Below are 20,461 nucleotides of genomic sequence, written 5' to 3'. Positions count from 1 at the left end.
GTGATCCGCCCGTCTCGGCCTCCCAAAGTGCTGGGATTACAGGCTTGAGCCACCGCGCCCGGCCTAGTTTATTTTCTCTCCGGGTAATTTCTACTGTTCTGTCTTCAAATTTGCGGAGTCTTCTGTTTTCTTCCATTCTGCTGTTACTCATTCATTAAAGTTCCTTCCTTTGGTTTTGTATTTCTTGGGCCTAAAGTTTCCGCTTGGTTATTCTTTATATTTTCTACTCCTTTGCTGAGACTTCACATTTTTTCATTTGCATGAAGCAGCGGTTGCTCCTTGAAGCATGTTTATGGTGGCCACTTCACCATCTTTGTCATCCTGTCAGATGGTCCAACACTGGTGTTGGTGTCTATTGTCCGTTGATTGACGTTATTTGTTTGTTTGTTTGTTTGAGACGGAGTTGCCCAGGCTGGAGTGCAGTGGTGCCATCTTGGCCCACTACAACCTCCGCCTCTGGGGTTCAAGTGATTCTCCTGCCTCAGCCTCCGAAGTAGCTGGGACGACAGGTGGGCGCCACAATGCCTGGCTAATTTTTTGTATTTTTAGGAGAGATGGAGTTTCATCATGTTGGCCAGGCTGGTCTCCAACTCCTCACCTCAGGTGATCCACCCGCCTTGGCCTCCCAAAGTGCTGGGATTACAGGCGTGAGCCCCAACGCCTGCGTGCCCGGCCTGACTGACATTTTCAAGTTGGGATTTTCCAGGGTTTTAGAATGACCAGGTCTGCGATGATACTCCCTGGCTGGGATAAGGCGGGGCGACTGGGACTGCTCCCCATGTGGACAAAGAGAAAATTGGGCCGATTTCCAATGACTGCCAGGCTGCCAGAGGCTGCTGCTGGGTCCTGGGTCACAGGTCGAGATGTCAGGCGTCTGAGCTGAAGCTCAGCCATTATAACCCCTGTGACCTGCACAAATATGTCCAGATGGCCTGCAGGAGCCAAGAAGTCTGAAGAAGCCAAAAAAACACACAAACAAGTAAAATAGCAGTTCCTGCCTTAAGTGATTAACCAACATTACAACATTCTACCATTGTGACTTGTCCCTGCCCTACCTTAGCTGATCAGTCGACTTTGTGACATTCTTCTTTTGGAAAATAAATCTTATGACCTCCCTACCATGTACCTTGTGACCCCCTCCTCTGCTAACAATAGATAAGCACCTTTTACCGTAATTTTCCATTACCTACCCAACTCCTATAAAGCAACTCCTTCCCCATCTCCCTTTGCTGACTCCTTTTTGGAACTCAGTCCGCCTGCACCCAGGTAATTAAAAAGCTTTATTGCTCACACAAAGCCTGTTTGGTGGTCTCTTCTCACGGACGCGCTTGACAGAGGCCGGCCTGCAGTTCCTGTTCCGATCTAAGGAAGGGAAGGGGAGGCAAGGAAGAACTGGGTCCCAAGTCGAGGGGGTCCATTTCGTGAGGCGCACACTCTGGACAGGCCCTACCCTGCTGCTCTACTCTTTCCCTTCAGCCCCTCCTTCCTGGCCTCCCCTTCCCCCCTGACTCCACACTGATCATTAACTCAGAAGCCACGCAGGCCGGCAGCTGGGATCGCCTGTAATCCCAGCACTTTGGGAGGCCAAGGCAGGCGGATCACCTGAGGTTGTCAGTTTGAGACCAGCCTGACCAACATGGAGAAACCCCTGTCATGAGCCGCTTGCCTCCACCGTGCACACAGATTTACAGGGGAGTGGGAAGAGTTGGGCTCTTTGGGTCATTTGAAATGGTTTGGAGCTATACAGAGGCCAGGCTCAATATTAAGTAGGAATTGGGATTTATATTGGCAGCGAAGCTTGGACCTAGACCCCTTTGGATCCGCACTTGGGCCCCTGAGAAAGGTTATTCCTTTCCTCCCCACCTCCCACTCAGGACCACTCTGAGCGGTCCCGGCCTGGAGCCATGGCTAATGGTCCCTGACTACACATTCCAGCTGACTGGAGGCTCCGGTTTGAGGTTAAGGGATTCACAGTTTGCCCACAACTCGTTGAGAGGGGAGGATAGGGGCTCCCAGATGTCCGGAGACCCCGGCAGGGACTGTGCACCCAGCTCCACGGGTAGCCATGCCTGCACCACCTCCTCAGGACTAGAGTCACCACAGCCTTTTTTTTTTTTTTTTGGCAGCACCTGCTTTGAGTTTTCTGAACATTAGGGTGGGAAGCAAGCAGTGTCATATCAGCCCGGCTAGCTCAGTCGGTAGAGCATGAGACTCTTAATCTCAGGGTCGTGGGTTCGAGCCCCACGTCGGGCGCAGCTTTTACCATTCTTGATAACACAGAATTCAGCATCATCACAAGTGACACAGGTTCCTATGCTCGGCCCCTAACTGGAAGGTAAACTTTCATTGAGTCCCAACTCGATCTGTGTCACCATGAGAACTGTGAAGACCTCCTTCCAAATTCATTAAGCTGACAGCTGCTGTGTCTTCTCTCACGATGGGTGTCCCAGAACCAGGGTCTCTAAGGAAAAAAAAACAGGAGATTTTGCACCCCAGGAAGGTCTGTCTGCTCACCCCTAGACTGGGATAGAGAACCTGGATCCCTTTCCCTTAGCATAAGACCCAAAGTTTCTTCCCCTCCCCCAGGAGACTCAGTCCCAGGGCTGGGGGTGGATGTGCTGCTTTGAAGTTCAGCCAGGGGAGAAGTGTCCACCCGCCCAGTTCAGCTGAGACTATGGGTCAATGTAGGGGCCAGCCCTACAGGGTCTGTGGGTTTTTCTCCCCGTGTGCAGAGATAAGATCGTAGAAATAAAGACACGAGACAGATAAAAGAAAAGACAGTTGGGTCCGGGGGACCACTACCACCAAGACGCAGAGACTGGTAGTGGCCCCGAATGCCAGGCTGCGCTGTTATTTATTGGATACATGACAAGGGGGCAGGGTAAGGAGTGTGAGCCATCTCCAATGATAGGTGAGGTCACGTGGGTCACGTGTCCACTGGACAGAGGCCCTTCCCTGTTTGGCAGCCGAGGCGGAGAGAGAGAGAGAGAAAGGAGAGACAGCTTACGCTATTATTTCTGCATTTTAGGGACTTTTATTTTATTTATTTATTTATTTTTATTTATTTATTTTTTTTGAGACAGAGTTTCGCTCTGTCGCCCAGGCTGGAGTGCAGTGGCCGGATCTCAGCTCACTGCAAGCTCCGCCTCCCGGGTTTACACCATTCTCCTGCCTCAGCCTCCAGAGTAGCTGGGACTACAGGCGCCCGCCACCTCGCCCGGCTAGTTTTTTGTATTTTTTAGTAGAGACGGGGTTTCACCATGTTAGCCAGGATGGTCTCGATCTCCTGACCTCGTGATCCACCCGTCTCGGCCTCCCAAAGTGCTGGGATTACAGGCTTGAGCCACCGCGCCCGGCCGGCTGTTTTTTTAAACATATTATTCTTGGTTATTTTCAATCTTCACTTTGAACTGTGTGCTCTTTATTTTCGGCCCGCCATTGTGCCCACCAAAAAATTAGGTGTATACTTTAACACATGATGCCTATGATGTTTGAGAATAAAAAATTTGAGTCCATGTGGATAAATCTAGACCTGACTTGTTCTGTTTTATTTTATTTTATTTTATTTGAGACGGAGTCTTGCTCTTGTCGCCCAGCTTGGAGTGCAGTGAGGCGATCTCGGCTCACTGCAACCTTCGCCTCCCGGGTTCAAATCATTCTCCTGCCTCAGCCTACCGAATATCTGGGATTACAGGTGCGTGCCACCAAGCCCAGACAATTTTCGTATTTTTAGTAGAGACAGAGTTTTACCATGTTGGCTAGATTGGTCTCATTCCTGACCTCAAGTGATCTGCCCGCCTAGGCCTCCCAAGGTGCTGGGACTACAGGCATGAGCCATCCCGCCCAGTTTGACTTGTTCTTTTTTGTTTCTTTTTGAGACAGACTCTGGCTCTGTCGCTAAGCTGGAGTGCAGTGGCCCCATCTCAGCTCACTGCAACCTCCGCCTCTGGATTCAAGCGATTCCCCTGCTTCAGCCTCCGGAGTAGCTGAGACTACACGCATGCGCCAGCACGCCTGGCTACTTTTTCGTATTTTTAGTAGAGATGGGGTTTCACCGTGTTGGGCAGGCTGGTCTAGAACTCCTGATCTCGTGATCCGCCCGCCTCGGCCTCCCAAAGTTCTGGGATTACAGGCATGAGCCACTTCCCCCGGTCGACTTGTTCTTTTTTAAAAAATTAAAATATGGTCTGGGTCTTTTACTTTGGAAGAGGGGTGTTAACTTCAGAACTGTCCTAGGTTCAGTTCAGATCGCAGGCAGGGAAGGGGGTCGAAGAGGGAATGAAGTTGGGCCTCTGCGCCCACTGCGCCGGCGAATCTGGGAGGCGGGGTGACCGGGTGCCCGGGCTCCATCCGCTGGGGCTGGGCCGCCCGCCTGCCCCCGGGCAGTACAGAGGCTCCTGCTGGGGGAGGCGTCCATTGCGTTCGCTTACTTCTCTGGGTCAACAAGTGAGGGACGCGGAGACTGAGTTAGCTGCGGCCACCCGGGCCCCCGGACACCGTCTCCATTCACTCCCACCCGCAGTCAAGTCCTTCTACCCGCAGTACTTCCTTAAAAGAAAAAAAAGGGCCAGATGCGCGCGGTCCAGGGTACTCAGTCCTGGATCCAGGAGGTCGCGGTGTAGCTGATTTCCGGGTTCCTCAACCCGGGCCCAGGGCCCAAGGCCCCACCTGGTGGGGTCGCACCTGCAGTTTGAGAAACCGAAGAAGGTAGGAGAGGGAGGCAGGGCCTGCTTTTCCTGCGAAAGATTCTTTCATTCGCTCCGTTGTTGTTCTTGCACGCTGGATTTCCCAGGCTAACAAACAACAGCTGATCATTGCGGCCTGGGCTCCTCTGGGATTCCGACCCGGGGCCTCTCGCACCCAAAGCCAGACTCATACCTCTAGGCCAACAGACCTCGGTGGCAGGAAGCACCATCTTTGCTCCCCCACTCCCACACCACCCCCGCTTTATCTTTCTGGAATCCAAAACTTTGTATTCTCCGCTCTCCATAAACGTCGATGCCAGCGCTGGGGGTGTGGCCGGGAAGCGGCAGCGAGAAGCCCAGCCAGAGGGGAGGAGGGAGTCCCCGGAGTGGGACAGCGCTCAGCTCTGGGGTGGGGTTGATCTAGGGCAAAATAGGGTGGGCGGCCTGTGGCGATGGTCAGGACCCTCTAGTCCACCACACGCGGAACTCGCTGGATCCTCTCCACATCCAGGCCGTGTCCACCGGCTTTCCAAACTGCTCACGTCCTTAAAGAAGGATCCAGAAGGTGTTGCAGTATTGGCCCATCAGGATTTGAACCTGAGGCCCACTCTCACCCTAATCATAACCTCAAAGCCACCAGCGCCTAAAGACAGAGTGAGAGAGAAACAGAGGCGGAGAGTGTGTGTCACTGTCATGCCCTTTGCCATCGCTGCTCATCCCCAGTGACTTCCTGGAACTTCCTCAATTCTTGCTGACAGAGGCAGAGACAGGACAGAGCTAGCTTCTGAGTCAGGGCAGAGGCTCTGGGCTCCACCCAAGGGAGGCTATGGGGGCGCCTCTGGGATGGAGCCAGCCACCGGCTGCAGTCGGATGCAAAGTGAGCTGGCCGCTCAGCCATCCTCCTAGGGCAAGGTCTTGGGTATGAGTCAGCAGCCCCAGGTTTGAGCGCAGACCCGTTAACCCCGGGACAGGGGAAAATACAGCAGGGAGCCCCAGGTTGCAGGTCTGACCCTGAGCATCCCCTGCCGAGCCCAGTGTAGATGGGCTCTGTCTCCACCGGGCTGGTTCACCAGGGTCTCCCCGCAGCGACCCCAGAATTCTGCCAATCACTTGGGTACAGGGATGAGCTCTATCCACTTCGGAATCAGCCGACTCGCGCCGGATTGGAGGCAGGTGTCTGAAATGTCAGCGGAAGTCCACACCTGGGAGGCTCGTTGGTCTAGGGGTATGATTCTCGCTTCGGGTGCGAGAGGTCCCGGGTTCAAATCCCGGACGAGCCCCAAAGTGGTTACTTTTCCCCTGTCATTTTAGAGAATATAGAACTTGAAAATCGGGGACCGAGCCTGAAGCCTCATCCACCAGTCGCCTTGCTCCGCTTCAGGTCGGTCCAGGTCTGTGCCTCAGCTGCAAGGGACCAGGATGCTCCTGAGGCTGGCCTGGTCGGCACTTGCCTCGGTCTCGCTGGAGTCCCGCACCCTTCTCCTCCTTCCCAGCCCCAGAGAAGCTGCACCCTCCGCAGCCCGGGTCGTTCAGCTCCACATGGGCTCCCCGTATAGGGGAGGCCGGTAGTCGGGTTCTGAGTGATCAGAGTGGGGTGCGCGGTCCAGGTGGGGCCTGGAGAGCTACTCGTTCCTCGACCTCCCCTCTTCGCCCTAGAAACCCACATCTCTGCAGGCCAAGGCAGATCCGCAGATGAAGCTCTTGAGAGCAGGTCAAAGCTGCCTGACCCCATGGCCCCCTGCTGCCCTGGCCAGGAAGGTAGCCAGGAGTCACACATGGCTCTTAAACACTTGAAATACGGCTGGTCCACTTGAGATGTGCTGCTGTAAGTACAAAATACGCATCGGGATTTTGAAGACTTGGTACCAAAAAAACAAGATATCTCATTCTCTCATTACACATGGAAATTAGATTTCATGTCTATGGTATTGAACAATATACACACATATGAAAAACATGTGTATGTTATACCTAAACATACATATTTTATATATGTTTATATTATATGTAGTATATATGTATCATATAATTCTATTAGTAACATGATTATATCATAATATAATTTTATTATATAATTATAATTTTCTTTGAGACAAGGTCTCGCTCTGTCGTCCAGGCTGGAGTGCAGTGGCATCATCTCGGCTCACTGCAACCTGTGCTCCACGGTTCAAGCGATTCTCCTTCCTGAGCTTCCTAAGTAGCTGGGAGTATAGGTGGGCGCCACAACGCCTGGCTAATTTTTTGTTTTTTGAGATGGAGTCTCACTCTGTCTCCCAGGCTGGAGTGCAGTGGTACAATCTTGGTTGGCTCGCTGTAACCTCTGCTTCCCAGATTCAAGTGATTCTCCTGCCTCAGCCTCCTGAGTAGCTGGGATTACAGGCGCCTGCCACCATGCCTGGTTAATGTTTTGTACTTTTAGTAGAGATGGGGTTTCACCACATTGACCAGGCTGGTCTCAAACTTCTGACCTCATGATCTGCCCGCCTCGGCCTCCCAAAGTGCTGGGATTACAGGTGCGAGCCACCACGCCTGGCCCTAATTTTTGTATTTTTAGTAGAGATGAGGTTTCGCCATCTTGGCCAGGCTAGTCTCAAACTCCTGGCCTCAAGGGACCCACCCGCCTCGGCCTCCCAAATTGCTAGGATTACAGGTGTGAGTCACTGCACTACCACACCTAGCTAATTTTTAAAATTTTTTCACAAAAACAGGGTCTTGCTATATTGCTCAGGCTGGTCTTGGACTCCTGGCCTCAAGTGATCTTCCCACCTTGGCCTCCCAAAGTGGCTGGGATTATGGGTGCGAGCCACTGTACCCAGTCTACGTGTCCTCTTCTCAATGTTTCTCTTCCCAGGATTTGGGCCCAGACAGGAAGGAATATCTGTGGAGACCAGGTCCTAGGTGGCTCTAAGGCAGGTGGGATTGCCGCAGCTCTGCTCCTGCCTCCAAAGTGCCAAAGGCAAGGTCAGGGACCCCCGAGCGCTGTAATCCCAGCCGCTGCTTTTGTTCCACAACAACGTCCTTAGGGCTCGGACCCAGAGCCTGGCTAACAAAGAAACAAGCAGCCATGACTCACCGACCCCAGACCCCAAACTACCCCAGCAAGCAGGTAGCCCCGAGGACTGTTTGAGGTGGCAGAGAAGAGGATGTGGTTCCTTGCCCACCACGGCTCCGGTGAGTTGCCCACAGTCCTGGGATTCGAGCCCCACTCCTGCCCTCCATTTCCCCAGGTCCCAACTCTAGAACTTTGGCTGGTCTATGGGACTCAGCCCCAGAATCCAGAGTCCTTATTGACATAGGGGATGTTGGAAATCGGAGAATGCCTGACAGGAACAGCTAAGTCACCTAAGGCCTCAGATCCAGGGAAAAACAACACCCCCTGCCTCTACTTGCCTGGCTAGCTCAGTCGGTAGAGCATGACACTCTTAATCTCAGGGTTATGGGTTTGAGCCCCAAGTTGGGCGAAGTATACCTTTTGACTAGCTTAGACCTTGTAAGCAACACAGAATCCTGCTTGGAGAGACCCTGAGAAGACTTCCCAGCTGCCTCATTGCATGAGGAGGAGGGTCCTCTGTTCTGGATCTCTGACTTTCGTTTGGGGGGATGGTTTCTGTCTCACATTTTCCATGTTTGAGGATCTGTTTGGGGGATGTGGCTTAAGCAGGGAGAGGCAGAGCCAGGCATGGAGGGGCAGCTCCCGTAGGTGTGGTCTAGGTGCTGCTCCTTCATGAACTGCGGCCTTCCTGCCTTACCCGTGACTTGGCTTTGGCTGGGTAGGGTCCCCTCCATCCCTCACTCTGAATGAGAGTCACATCTTTTCCATGGGTGGGTGGTAAGATTATCACACATGGGGTTGCCCAACTGGGGGATACCACAGGGGGAATGTTGGAACTGCTCCATGGGAATCCTAAAGGCAATGTTTTGTCTCTGGAGGAGGAAGGCAGCGGGTAAGGGGCTGGGCAGAAAGGCCCCAGGCCGCAGGAGGCAGGTCCTAATGTCCCATTGTCCCACTGACTGAGGGACTACAGCTACACCCCAGTTCCTGGCAGAGGAACTGGCTTGGATTTCAAACCTCCCCAAGCCTCCTCAGCTCTGCGAATGAAGGGACTCAAGGCAGTGCCCTGACCATAGGGCAGCCAGGAGGAGCAGGCTGGCTGAGGTCCTGCCATAGAGCATCTGTCTGCCATAGACTCTCAGGGATCCAGGCCTTGACCCAGCCTCTGAAGTCCCCCATAGCCTGGGAATGGGTGGAAGGGGCTGAAAACCTTGGTCTGCCTGCCTCTGGGGCCAGCTCTGTTTCCGCTTGAGATGCTCCTCTCCATGCACATCAGGCCTCTCAGGGAGGTGGGGACTCAAGGCAAAAGCTCTTACTCCAGGTCTTCACTCCACGTTTAGCAGCCTTTTAGGGCCCTGAATCTGTGAGTTTAACTGAGACCTCTTACCAGCCCATCATGGGGCCATACTGGCAATAAGCAACAGGCGTGTTTGTTTTATTATTATTATTACCAGCCCATTGTGGGGCCATACTGGCAAATAAGAAACAGACATATTTATTGTTATTATTATTATTAATTAATTAATTTATTTATTTATTGAGACGGGGTCTCACTCTGTCGCCCAAGCTGGAGTGCGGTAGCGTGCTCTCGGCTCACTGCAAGCTCCGCCTCCCGGGTTCACGCCATTCTCCTGTCTCAGCCTTCCAAGTAGCTGGGACTGCAAGTGCCCGCCACCGTGCCCGGCTAATTTTTTGTATTTTTAGTAAAGACGGGGTTTCACCATGTTAGGCAGGATGGTCTCAATCTCCTGCCCTCATGATCTGCCCGCCTCAGCCTCCCAAAATGCTGGGATTACAAGCATGAGCCACCAGGCCTGGCTATTTTATTATTATTATTGTTATTTGAGACAGAGTCCCTGTCGCCCAGGCTGGAGTATAATGGTGTGATCTTGGCTCACTGAAACCTCTGCCTCCCAGATTCAAGTGATTCTCGTGCCTCAGGCTCCCGAGTAGCTGGGACTACAGGCACTCAACACCACTCCTGGCTAATTTTTTGTATTTTTAGTAGAGACAGGGTTTCACCATGTTGGCCAGGCTGGTCTCAAACTTCTGACCTCAGGTGATCCGCTCACCTCGGCCTCCCAAAATGCTGGGATTACAGGCATGAGCCGCTGTTTCCAGCCTGGGACAGTTCTTTTAGGGGTAGAGGGAAAGACGACAGGACCAGGTTCCCCATCCCTCATCTGCACCCCACAAATATGGACCCACAAATCGAGGCTCTCAAAGGCCCCAGCTTACACATTTGTAATGGTGAGGATAATGGCAATTAAAAGATTAATTCGAGTATTAAAATTATTTCATTTTTTGGTAAAGCATGTAGAATGGTGTTTGAAGACTTTCACATTAACTCTTGACTGCCCACGCTATACATTTCAGACTTGCCCAATTCATTTAAATGTGCCAATTCATTTAAATAAACCTAATAAAAATAGCAACACATCCATGCACATGTACACATAAGCGTCAGCCGTCTCACACGTCTCTCCTAATGGTTCTGTTTCTTTCCAGAGCCTGGCCGATACAGCAGATCCTCTAGGTGTTTGATATTGTGATTCACCAGCCCAGGAAGAAGTAAAAAAATGGAAAGACCAGGTCGAAGCCCCAGTACGGGGGCTGAACGTGAGGGGTCACCCCATACACACTCCCCTCTCGCTGCTGGAAAAACAAACCTGCTGAGGTTAGAGCTGCCCTCAGCCCCTCCCACTTTTTCTTTTTTCTTTTCTTTTTTTTTTGTGAGACAGAGTTTCGCTCTGTCGTCCAGACTGGAGTGCAGTGGCGCAATCTGGGCTCACTGCAAGCTCCGCCTCCCGGGTTCACGCCATTCTCCCGCCTCAGCCTCCCGAGTAGCTGGGACTACAGGCGCCCGCCACCACGCCCGGCTAATTTTTTGTATTTTTAGTAGAGACGGGGTTTCACCGTGTTAGCCAGGATGGTCTGGATCTCCTGACCTCGTGATCCGCCCGCCTCGGCCTCCCAAAGTGCTGGGATTACAGGAGTGAGCCACCGCGCCCAGCCTTCTTTTCTTTTTTAAACTGCTGGTTTCCCGTCCAGATCGCCTTCCCCCAAGGCCCGACCAGCACGGCAGCATAACAGCCTGCCCCAGTCTGGCTAACTAGGTGGGTCGAGATGAGACTCCATCCCCCCCACCTGCCACTCTCAGGAATGTGGCTTGAGCCCTCTCAGGCATCTCCCTTAACCCTGGGAGTCCTGGAACCTGAACTCTGGGGTCCTGGAAAAAATAGGACCTCAGCCTGGAGTGAGAACAGAAGAGCCAGGAAAAAGAGTCCACGGGGCGCCTGAAGCCGTTGTCCCCCCAGCCCCGCCAAGGAGGAGACTCGAACCTGGGGAGATGCATGTGCTGAGGCTTCTTTTTTTTCTGAGACAGGGTCTTGCCCTGTTGCCCAGGCTGGAGTGCGATGGTGCAAGCGTAGCTCACTGCAGCCTCAACCTCCCAAACTCAAGGGATCCTCCCACCTCAGATTCCCGAGTAACTGGGACCCAAGGCGCGCGCCACCACGCCCCGCTAATTTTTAAATTTTTATTTTTTGTAGAGACGGGGTCTCACTATATTGCCCAGTCTGGTCCCCAGCCTCTGGGCTCAAGCGATCCTATCTCCTTAGCCTTCCAAAGTGCTGGGATCACAGGCGTGAGCCACCAAGCCCAGCTAGAGGATTCTTCTGCAGCCGAACAGCAGCGGCAAAGGCCAAGGGTCCTAGAAAGGAACGGGAAACCGTCACCTGCCCAGGTGGGATGCGAGGTACGGAACCCAGCGCAGGAGGCCGCTGGGTCGCGGAGGTTTCCTGTCTGCTTCCCGCCGTCACTGCCCGCCGCTGCCCACCACCTCCCGGCCCCCTGCACCCCAGCCCGGCCCACCTCCCCCTGGCGGGGACACGGTTTTCTTTCCGGGGCGCCTCGCAGCTCCTGCAGTCCCTCTCTCCTCCGAACCCCCACCCCCACACTTTGGGCAGGAATCACAACAATATTTTGCCCCAGTCTGGCCGCCCCGGCTCTGTGCCACCCCCTCCGACGGGGCTGGATGCCCAGGGTCTGCTGCCTCCATGGGACCTGGCTGGGCTCGAAGTCGGGGCTCAGCAAAGATATTTCGCATGAATGAGGAATCCACAGGTCAGACCCGCTTCCACGGCCGTGAGTCGGGGCAGGGTTCCACATCCCTGGAGTCGCCTCAAGCGGTTCCATACATCCGCCTCCAGCGGACTCAGGAGTTGCCACGCTCGGGGCGTCCGCCGGTGGGCCTGGGATGCAGAGAAGGACCCGGATCCAGCCACCGTTGGGGGCATCGGTCTGCGCCTCGCCTTTGGGGCAGGCCTGAGGAAGACGCTTATGGCAGAGCAACTGTGTTCCACAGTGTAGTAACAGCACCGACGTCTCCTGGTCCCGGACTCTGCTTTAATCTAGAAATCCAGAAGAAACCCTCTTCGACGAGCCCAGCTATCTCAGTCGGTAGAGCATGAGATGCTTAATCTCAGGGTCGTGGGTTCGAGCCCCACGTTGGGCGGCTACTTTTACTGCGAGCCTCACCCACAGGGATAGCATTGTGAGTTTCTGTTCCACGTGGGTCGATTTTCTTCTCTCAGCCATCTGTCCCTGGCAATGCAAGACTTGGTGAAAGCAGATGCCTGCTCACCTCAGGAAAACATCCTGGGTTCCTGAGCTGAGGGGCGTTTACTCCAAGTATGGCTGTAGACCCCTTATGGGGGCCCATGGACGCGGTGCCTACCTGGAAGACCAGGAGAACAGCAGTTCCCTGCTCTTGTTAGCAGCTGCGGTGAGGAAGCTGCCCAGTAAGGTTTTCCTCTTCTGGGACCACAGCAAGACTGTGCCACATTAAAAGAATAAAGTCTGAGAACATGGGCTTGTCCAGGATTGGACTCTTGCACCCTAAGGAACAATCATAGCCTAGACCAAGGAGCCACCGACGAAATCTTCCCCGCCCATCTCTGGTCGTCCTTATCCCCGGCTCCACCCTTGTCCAACAACATTGCCCAGGCGCTGATCCCTAGGGGGTCGTGTCATCTTGTTAGGAGGTTTGACTAGGGTCCCATCAAGTACAGGGGGATGGATATTCTAATGTTCACCAGTTTGGGAGTCCCAGTGTCTAGCTTCCCTGCCTCCTCCTCAGATTAAAGGCTTCCAACCCAGGGAGATGGGTGCCGGATCCTCCCAGAGGTGCCCAGTGCAGTCAGAGGGAGCAGGTCTTTGGGAGGCCAGGCTCTAATTTCTCCAGTTGCCTGGCCTCCCTCCACCCTGAAACCACAGGATTTCACAGGATCTCTCTTGTGAAATCTAGGGCAGGGGGTGCCTGCATGCAGAATTCTGAGGTTAGTAATGGAGTGGTCAGAGAATGGGATGTTCAACATTAACAGTAGATGTAGCTAACGCTGTTTAAGCTTACCATGTCTGGCCGCGTGCGGTGGCTCACGCTTGTAATCCCAGCACTTTGGGAGGCTGAGGCAGGCAGATCACGAGATCAGGAGATCGAGACCATCCTGGCTAACACAGTGAAACCCCGTCTCCACTAAAAATAAAAAAAATTAGCCAGGCATGGTGGTGGGCGCCTGCAGTCCCAGCTGCTTGGGAGCCTGAGGCAGGAGAATGGCGTGAACCTGGGAGGGGGAGCTTGCGGTGAGCTGAGATCCGGCCACTGCACTCCAGCCTGGGTGACAGAGCCAGACTCCATCTAAAAAAAAAAAATCTCACCATGCCGCTTCAAGCAATTCACCTGCCTCCCAAAGTACTGAGAATACAGGCTGAGCCACCACACCCAGCCCCTTTCTGTGCCTTAACTTGTTCGGTCTTCACTGCTATACTCTTGTAAGTGCACTTTCAGACAAAATTAAAAATAGAATATTTTCTTTTCTTTCTTTCTTTCTTTCTTTTTTTTTTTTTTAAATCTGGTCTCCAGAGATCCTCCTGCCTTGCCCTCCCAAAATGCTGGGATTACACCCAGGCCAAGTTTCCTTTTTTTTTTGGAGATGGAGTCTCACTCTGTCGCCCAGACTGGAGTACAGTGGCACGATCTTGGCTCACTGCAACCTCCACCTCCTGGGTTCAAGCGATCCTCCTGCCTCAGCCCCTCTAGTCGCTGGGACTACAGGCATCTGCCACCATGCCCTGCTAATTTTCGTATTTTTAGTAGGGACAGGGTTATCACCATGTTGGCAGGGCTGGTCTCGAACTCCTGACTCAGGTGATCCACCTACCTCGGCCTCCCAAAGTGCTGGGATTAAAGGCGTGAGCCACCGTTCCTGGCCTGAATTTCCTCTACTTACAAGGACTCCAGTCATATTGGATTAACGACCATCCTAATAACATCATTTTGTCTTAATTACCACTTTAAATACCCAATCTGCAAATACAGCCACATTCTGAGGGACTGAGAGTTAGAACTTCAACACATGGATGGTGGACAGTCACAACTCAGCTCATTAAAGTGAACATTGTGTACATGATTTAGTATGAATATATGTTTTAAATTTCCTTGAGCATAGGAGTGGAATTCCATTTAGGAATGGAGTTTTGGGGTCATTTGGTAGTTCTGTGCTTAACATTTTGAGGAACTGCCAGGCTGCTATACACAGTGGCTGGATCATTTTACATTCCCACCAGCCTGACCAGGGGCTTGTATCCTAGAAAAGTGTAATAGATTTACATAGATATTTTGCATCAAAAATTATTTATCCTCAGATTATACTTAAAAACCAGGAAACAGGCTGGGCGTGGTGGCTCATGTCTGTAATCCCAGCACTTTGGGAGGCTGAGGCGGGCAGATCACGAGGTCAGGAGTTCAAGACGGGCCTGGCCTGGTGAAACCTCATCTCTACTACAACTACAAAAATTAGCTGGGCGTAGTGGCGCGTGCCTGTAGTCCCAGCTACTGGAGAGGGTGAGGCAGAAGAATCTCTTGAACTCGGGAGGTGGAGGTTGCAGTGAGCCGAGATCGCGCGCCACTGCGCTCCAGCCTGGGCAACAGAACGAGACTCCATCTCAAAAAACAAAACAAAACAAAAAACAAATGGAAACAATCTACTAGCCCCAAAATAGGGGATAGATTAAATGAAATTATCATCATAAATCCAAAATGGAGGATAATGTGGTCATAACAAATAATGTTATATAATAGGGCCGAGCGCGGTGGCTCAAACGTGTAATCCCAGCACTTTGGGAGGCCGAAACGGGTGGATCACGAGGTCAGGAGATCGAGACCATCCTGGCTAACACGGTGAAACCTCATCTCTACTAAAACTACAAAAATTAGCTGGGCGTAGTGGCGCGTGCCTGTAGTCCCAGCTACTGGAGAGGGTGAGGCAGAAGAATCTCTTGAACTCGGGAGGTGGAGGTTGCAGTGAGCCGAGATCGCGCGCCACTGCGCTCCAGCCTGGGCAACAGAACGAGACTCCATCTCAAAAAACAAAACAAAACAAAAAACAAATGGAAACAATCTACTAGCCCCAAAATAGGGGATAGATTAAATGAAATTATCATCATAAATCCAAAATGGAGGATAATGTGGTCATAACAAATAATGTTATATAATAGGGCCGGGCGCGGTGGCTCATGCCTGTAATCCCAGCACTTTGGGAGGCCGAGACGGGTGGATCACGAGGTCAGGAGATCGAGACCATCCTGGCTAACACGGTGAAACCCCGTCTCTACTAAAAATACAAAAAACTAGCCGGGCGAGGTGGCGGGCGCCTATAGTCCCAGCTACTCCGGAGGCTGAGGCGGGAGAATGGCGTGAATCCGGGAGGCGGAGCTTGCAGTGAGCTGAGATCCGGTCACTGCACTCCAGCCTGGGCCACAGAGCGAGACTCCGTCTCAAAAATAATAATAATAATAATAATAATAATAATGTTATATAATGATGATCCCATGTATGTAAAACTCTAGAAAATGCAAAATAATACAGTGACAGAAAGCAGAGTGATGGACTGCCAAAACTTACCAAACTGTACACTTTTTTTTTCTTTTAATAGAGTCTCACTCTGTTGCCCAAGCTAGAGTGCAGTGGCACGATCTCGGCTCACTGCAATCTCTGCATCCCAGGCTTAAGCGATTCTCCTGCCTCAGCTTCCGGTGTAGCTGGGATTACAGGCACGTGCCATCACACCCAGCTAATTTTTGTGTTTTTTGGTAGAGACGAGGTTTCACCATGTTGGCCAATCTGGTCTCCGACTTGTTAGATATAAGTTCTAAATTTCTTTTCAAAGATTCAATATGTCAGTATGTTCAGTTCTTTACCTTCTACTTTTAAAGTTAACTTCCTCGTAAAGCAACCTTTTTAGATTACCTGCTCCACCCTACTCATTTCAATCATCTGCTCCACCCTGACTCATTCCGATTAGCTACTCCACTCTGACTCATTCCGACTACCTGCTCTGTAATAACCATTTTTCCCGCCAAACCATTCACTCCGTCACTCTCTTTAAATTATCCAATCAGAATTAGTTTAGCCTGTGCGGTCTAACCCTAGCCAACAAGGGAAGGACACAGCTGCAGGGGCCACGTGCTTCAGGGATAAGAACCCCTTCCCCTCCCTTGTCCAAGTGTGCGCTCACCATTGCTCCATCTGTAAGGGCACACCCTTCTATAGGAGTACCTCGCCTTGCTGAGAATTTAAAAGAAAATTTAGTATTTGAGTTCTATTTCTTCTGCGGCACTTAAACTTTATATATAACAAACTCCTTTATATATAACAAACTCCTGACCTCAAGTGATTAGCCCACCTCGGTCTCCCGAAGTGCTGGGATCACAGGCGTAAGCCACCGTGCCGGGCCTACAACCAGCAATTCTTGATCCTTCACACCCACTCTTGCTGTCCTCCAAGATTGTTCCTCTTTACCTGTAGGGTCTCCAGAACTCGATCCCCAATCCCCTGCGAGCCCTGCAGGGAAACTGGAGGGCACTGGGTTTCCCCACCTTTACTCCCCACAGTTACTCCTCAGGACCACAGGAACGGAACGAACCAAGCCCCTAACCTAGAATGTTAGTGATTTTAGAAGGAAAAACTTTGGGCTTATGCAGGACTAGAACCTGAGATCTCTTATACCTTATACGAAAAGCATGCCCGAGTCAGGCTTGATGGCATATTCCTATAATCCCAGAACTTGGGTAGTCTGAGATGGGAGGATTACTTGAGCCCAGGGGTTCAAGACCAGCCTGGGCAACAAAGAGGGACCCCATCTCTACTATTACTACTGCTACTCCAAAAATAAATAACCAAGCATGGTGGCTTGGCGTATAGTCTCAGCTACCTGAGAGGCTGAAATGGGAGGACTGCTTGAGTCCAGAAAGTAGAGGCTACAGTAAGCTGTGATTGCATCACTGCACTCCAGCCTGGGTGACAGAATGAGACCCTATCTCAAAATTTCAGGAAAAGTAGGCCTACCGATTAGTGCCTCCTTCTTTCCTTCCTTCCTTCCTTCCTTCCTTCCTTCCTTCCTTCCTTCCTTCCTTCCTTCCTTCCTTCCTTCTTTCCTTCCTTCCTTCCTTTCTCTCTATCTCTGTCTCCCTCCCTCCTTTCTTTCTCTCTCTCTCTTTTCTTTCCTTCTTCCCTTCTTTTCTTTTCTTTTCTTTCTTTTTGAAACAAAGTCTTGTTCTTATTGCCCAGGCTGGAGTACAATGGCATGATCTTGGCTCACTGCAACCTCCGCCTCCTGGGTTCAAGTGATTCTCCTGCCTCAGCCTCCCAAGTAGCTGGGATTACAGGCGCCTGCCACCATGCCTGCCTAATTGTTGTATTTTTAGTGGAGACCGGGTTTCACCATGTTAGCCAGGCTGGTCTCGAACTCCCGACCTCAGACGATCCACCCACCTCGGCCTCCCAAAGTGCTGGGATTACAGGGGTGAGCCACTGTGCCCAACCCAGTGCCACTTTCCTCAGTGGGCTCCGAGTGACCTTACAGCTTGACCTATCTCAGAAGGCCAGGTCTGGATTTTGAGTGATGTTCCTTGCCCCAGCATTAGGGAGCATATCCAAGGAGTTGCACCAATGTATTTTTCTTTATAAACTGTTTGAAATAGGCCAAGCATGGTGGCTCACACCTGTATTCCCAGCACTTTAGGAGGCTGAGGCGGGCAGATGACCTGGAGGTCAGCAGTTTGCGACAAACTTGACCAACACGGAGAAACCGCATCTGTACTAAAAATACAAAATTACCCGGGCGTGGTGGCGCATGCCTCTAATCCCAGCTACTTAGGAAGTGGAGGCAGGAAAATTGCTTCAACCCGGGAGGCGGAGGTTGTGGTGAGCTGAGATGGTGCTATTGCACTCCAGCCTGGGTAAAAAGAGCGAAACTCCGTCTCACACACACACACACACACTACTCTGAAAAAACCGGCCGGGCACCGTGGCTCTCGCCTGTAATCCCAGCACTTTAGGAGGTGGAGGCAGGCAGATCATCTGAGGCCAGGAGTTCGAGACCAGCCTGGTCAACATGGTGAAACCCCATGTCTACTAAAAACATACAAAAATTAGTCGGGCGTGGTGGCGCGTTCCTGTAATCCCAGTTACTCAAGGGAGGTTGAGCAGGAGAATTCCTTGAACCTGGGAGGCGGAGGTTGCAGTGAGCAGATATCACACCATCGCACTCCAATCTGGGTGACAGAGGGAGACTCATCTCAATCAGTAAATCAATCAGTCAATAAACCTCACTGCCCCAGGAATGCCGACACAAAGTCAGGCAGCCCTTCTCTTCCCTGCCGTCCCCTTCCCTGACCTGCTGGGGTTGGGAGGGCCCATTCTGTGGCAGGTTGACTGGGTTTCCATGTTTCCATCCCAGCTCCTCAATTTTGTCTGAAAATGCAATAATAAGAGTATAGTAGTGAAGATTAAATGAGTTTAGGTAAGTAAAGAGCTTAGAAGAGTGTTAGGCATGGTGAGCTTAATAAGCATTAGCTACGTCTACTGCTAATATTGAACATCCCAATGTCTGCCCCCTGGGTCACCATAACCAGCCTCACAACTCTGCACACAGGTACCGGCAGCACCACGCTGGCACTAGAAGCAGCCATCCAGTGAAATGTTGTATGCACCCAGATGGTCTGGGTGGAGGGAGGTTGGGTAACTCAGGAGACCAGAGCTGCTCTCTCTGGCTGCGCTGGGCACTTCCGGGAGGATCTGGCACCCACCTCCCTGGACTGGAGGCCTCTAATCAGAAAGGAAGGCAGGAAAGCCAGACACTGGGACTCTCAAGCTCGTGAACATTGGGATCCCCATCTCCCTCTACTTGATGGGACCTGAGTCAAATTTTCCCTGACATGACCCCCTGGGGATCAGCATCTGGGCAGTGTTGCTGGACAAGGGTGGAGGCGGGCATAAGGACGACAGGAGATGAGCAGAGAAAAGTTTCGTGGATGGCTCCTTGTCCAGGCTATAATTGTTGCTTAAGGTACAAGAGAGTCCAATCCTGGACAAGCCCACGTTCTCAGACTTTCTTCTGTTTTAATGAGGACATCCCTGCTATGATCCCAGAAGAGGGAAACCCTAGTGGGGGTCTTCCCCAGGGCCTCTGCTACCAAGGAGGGAGGAACTGCTGTTCTCGTGATCTTCCAGGTAGGAACTGCGTCCATGGGGCAGGAACCCAGGACGGCTTTCTGGAATAAGCAGGGGAGGGCATAACCAGACATTGGTCACTTTAAATCTTCTGCTTGAGTTTCTTTTTATTTTTTTGAGACGGAGTCTCGCTGTGTCGCCCAGACTGGAGTGCAGTGGCCGGATCTCGGCTCACTGCAAGCTCCTGCCTCAGCCTCCCCAGCAGCTGGGACTACAGGCGCCCGCCACCTCGCCTGGCTAGTTTTTTTTTTTTTGTATTTTTTTGGTAAAGACGGGGTTTCACCATGTTAACCAGGATGGTCTCGATCTGCTGACATCATGATCTGCCCGTCTCGGCCTCCCAAAGTGCTGGGATTACAGGCTTGAGCCACCGCACCCGGCCTGAGTTTCTTCTTTCACCAAGTTTTGCATTGTCCGGGACAGAGAGCTGGGAGGAAAAGATGTACCCTCGGGGCACATCTGAAAGGCACCAACAAGTCTGCATCTGTCAGGGGCCTCTACCTCCACAGATAGAGGGTAGATTCTGGGAGAGAGAGCCAAAAAAGCAAAATACACACCCAATGTGGGGCTCAAACCCATGACCCTGAGATTAAGAGTCTCATGCTCTACCGACTGAGCTAGCCAGGCCTCCTTATGGAGTCTTTTCTACATCTACAAATGGACTGGGTGGCCTAAGGGTGGTGAAAACAAAGTGAGGTAATGAATCAGTCCCAGAAACCAGAGCGCACTTGGGGTCTCCCACAGCAGGCTCAGTCCCCACCGACGCCCCCGCTAGTGCAGGACTTCCTTCACCACCCTGCGTTCTCCCATAAATGGGGGTGACCCGCCAGAGTCTCCTTCGGCACCACGCTGGCATGAATCTGTGTTCTCCCAATCTGTGCCCTCCGCTGAAATGGCCTTCTTTCAGAAAGAGAAAAATGTCCCCAGACTGCGACTGAGTCAATGACAACCTTTTTTTTTTTTTTTTTTTTTGAGGCCACTCGAGTTACAGGCACAGGAGAGTTCTGCTGTGCATCGGCCATCCTTGCAGTTGCAGACAGAATGCCCAGAGCTCACTGGGACGCACAGAAACCCTCGCAATACCGCTCCGCACTGTAACCCACCGTGATGTGCATCTAGTTGTTCCGTTTCCATTACTGTGTGCTTTTATAT

At 52.0% G+C, this 20,461-nt stretch overlaps 5 non-coding genes across 5 annotated transcripts; 4 read left to right on the top strand and 1 right to left on the bottom strand.

Annotated features, from left to right (window-relative positions):
- Nucleotides 1-2,180: 2,180 nt before the first annotated feature.
- TRNAK-CUU lies at nucleotides 2,181-2,253 on the top strand. Its single transcript has one exon. It is a non-coding gene; the product is annotated as a tRNA-Lys (tRNA).
- A 3,640-nt stretch (nucleotides 2,254-5,893) lies between these two features.
- Nucleotides 5,894-5,965, top strand: TRNAP-CGG. The gene has a single exon. It is a non-coding gene; the product is annotated as a tRNA-Pro (tRNA).
- Nucleotides 5,966-8,073: 2,108 nt separating this feature from the next.
- Nucleotides 8,074-8,146, top strand: TRNAK-CUU. Its single transcript has one exon. It is a non-coding gene; the product is annotated as a tRNA-Lys (tRNA).
- Nucleotides 8,147-12,180: 4,034 nt separating this feature from the next.
- On the top strand, nucleotides 12,181-12,253 carry TRNAK-CUU. Its single transcript has one exon. It is a non-coding gene; the product is annotated as a tRNA-Lys (tRNA).
- Nucleotides 12,254-19,863: 7,610 nt separating this feature from the next.
- Nucleotides 19,864-19,936, bottom strand: TRNAK-CUU. Its single transcript has one exon. It is a non-coding gene; the product is annotated as a tRNA-Lys (tRNA).
- Between the last annotated feature and the right edge of the window lie 525 nt (nucleotides 19,937-20,461).

The sequence above is a fragment of the Colobus angolensis genome, unplaced genomic scaffold, assembly GCF_000951035.1.
Source record: "Colobus angolensis palliatus isolate OR3802 unplaced genomic scaffold, Cang.pa_1.0 Scaffold303, whole genome shotgun sequence".
NCBI lineage: Eukaryota > Metazoa > Chordata > Mammalia > Primates > Cercopithecidae > Colobus > Colobus angolensis.
The sequence above is the reverse complement of the archived record's forward strand: the minus strand, read 5'-3'. Positions and strand labels throughout refer to the sequence as shown.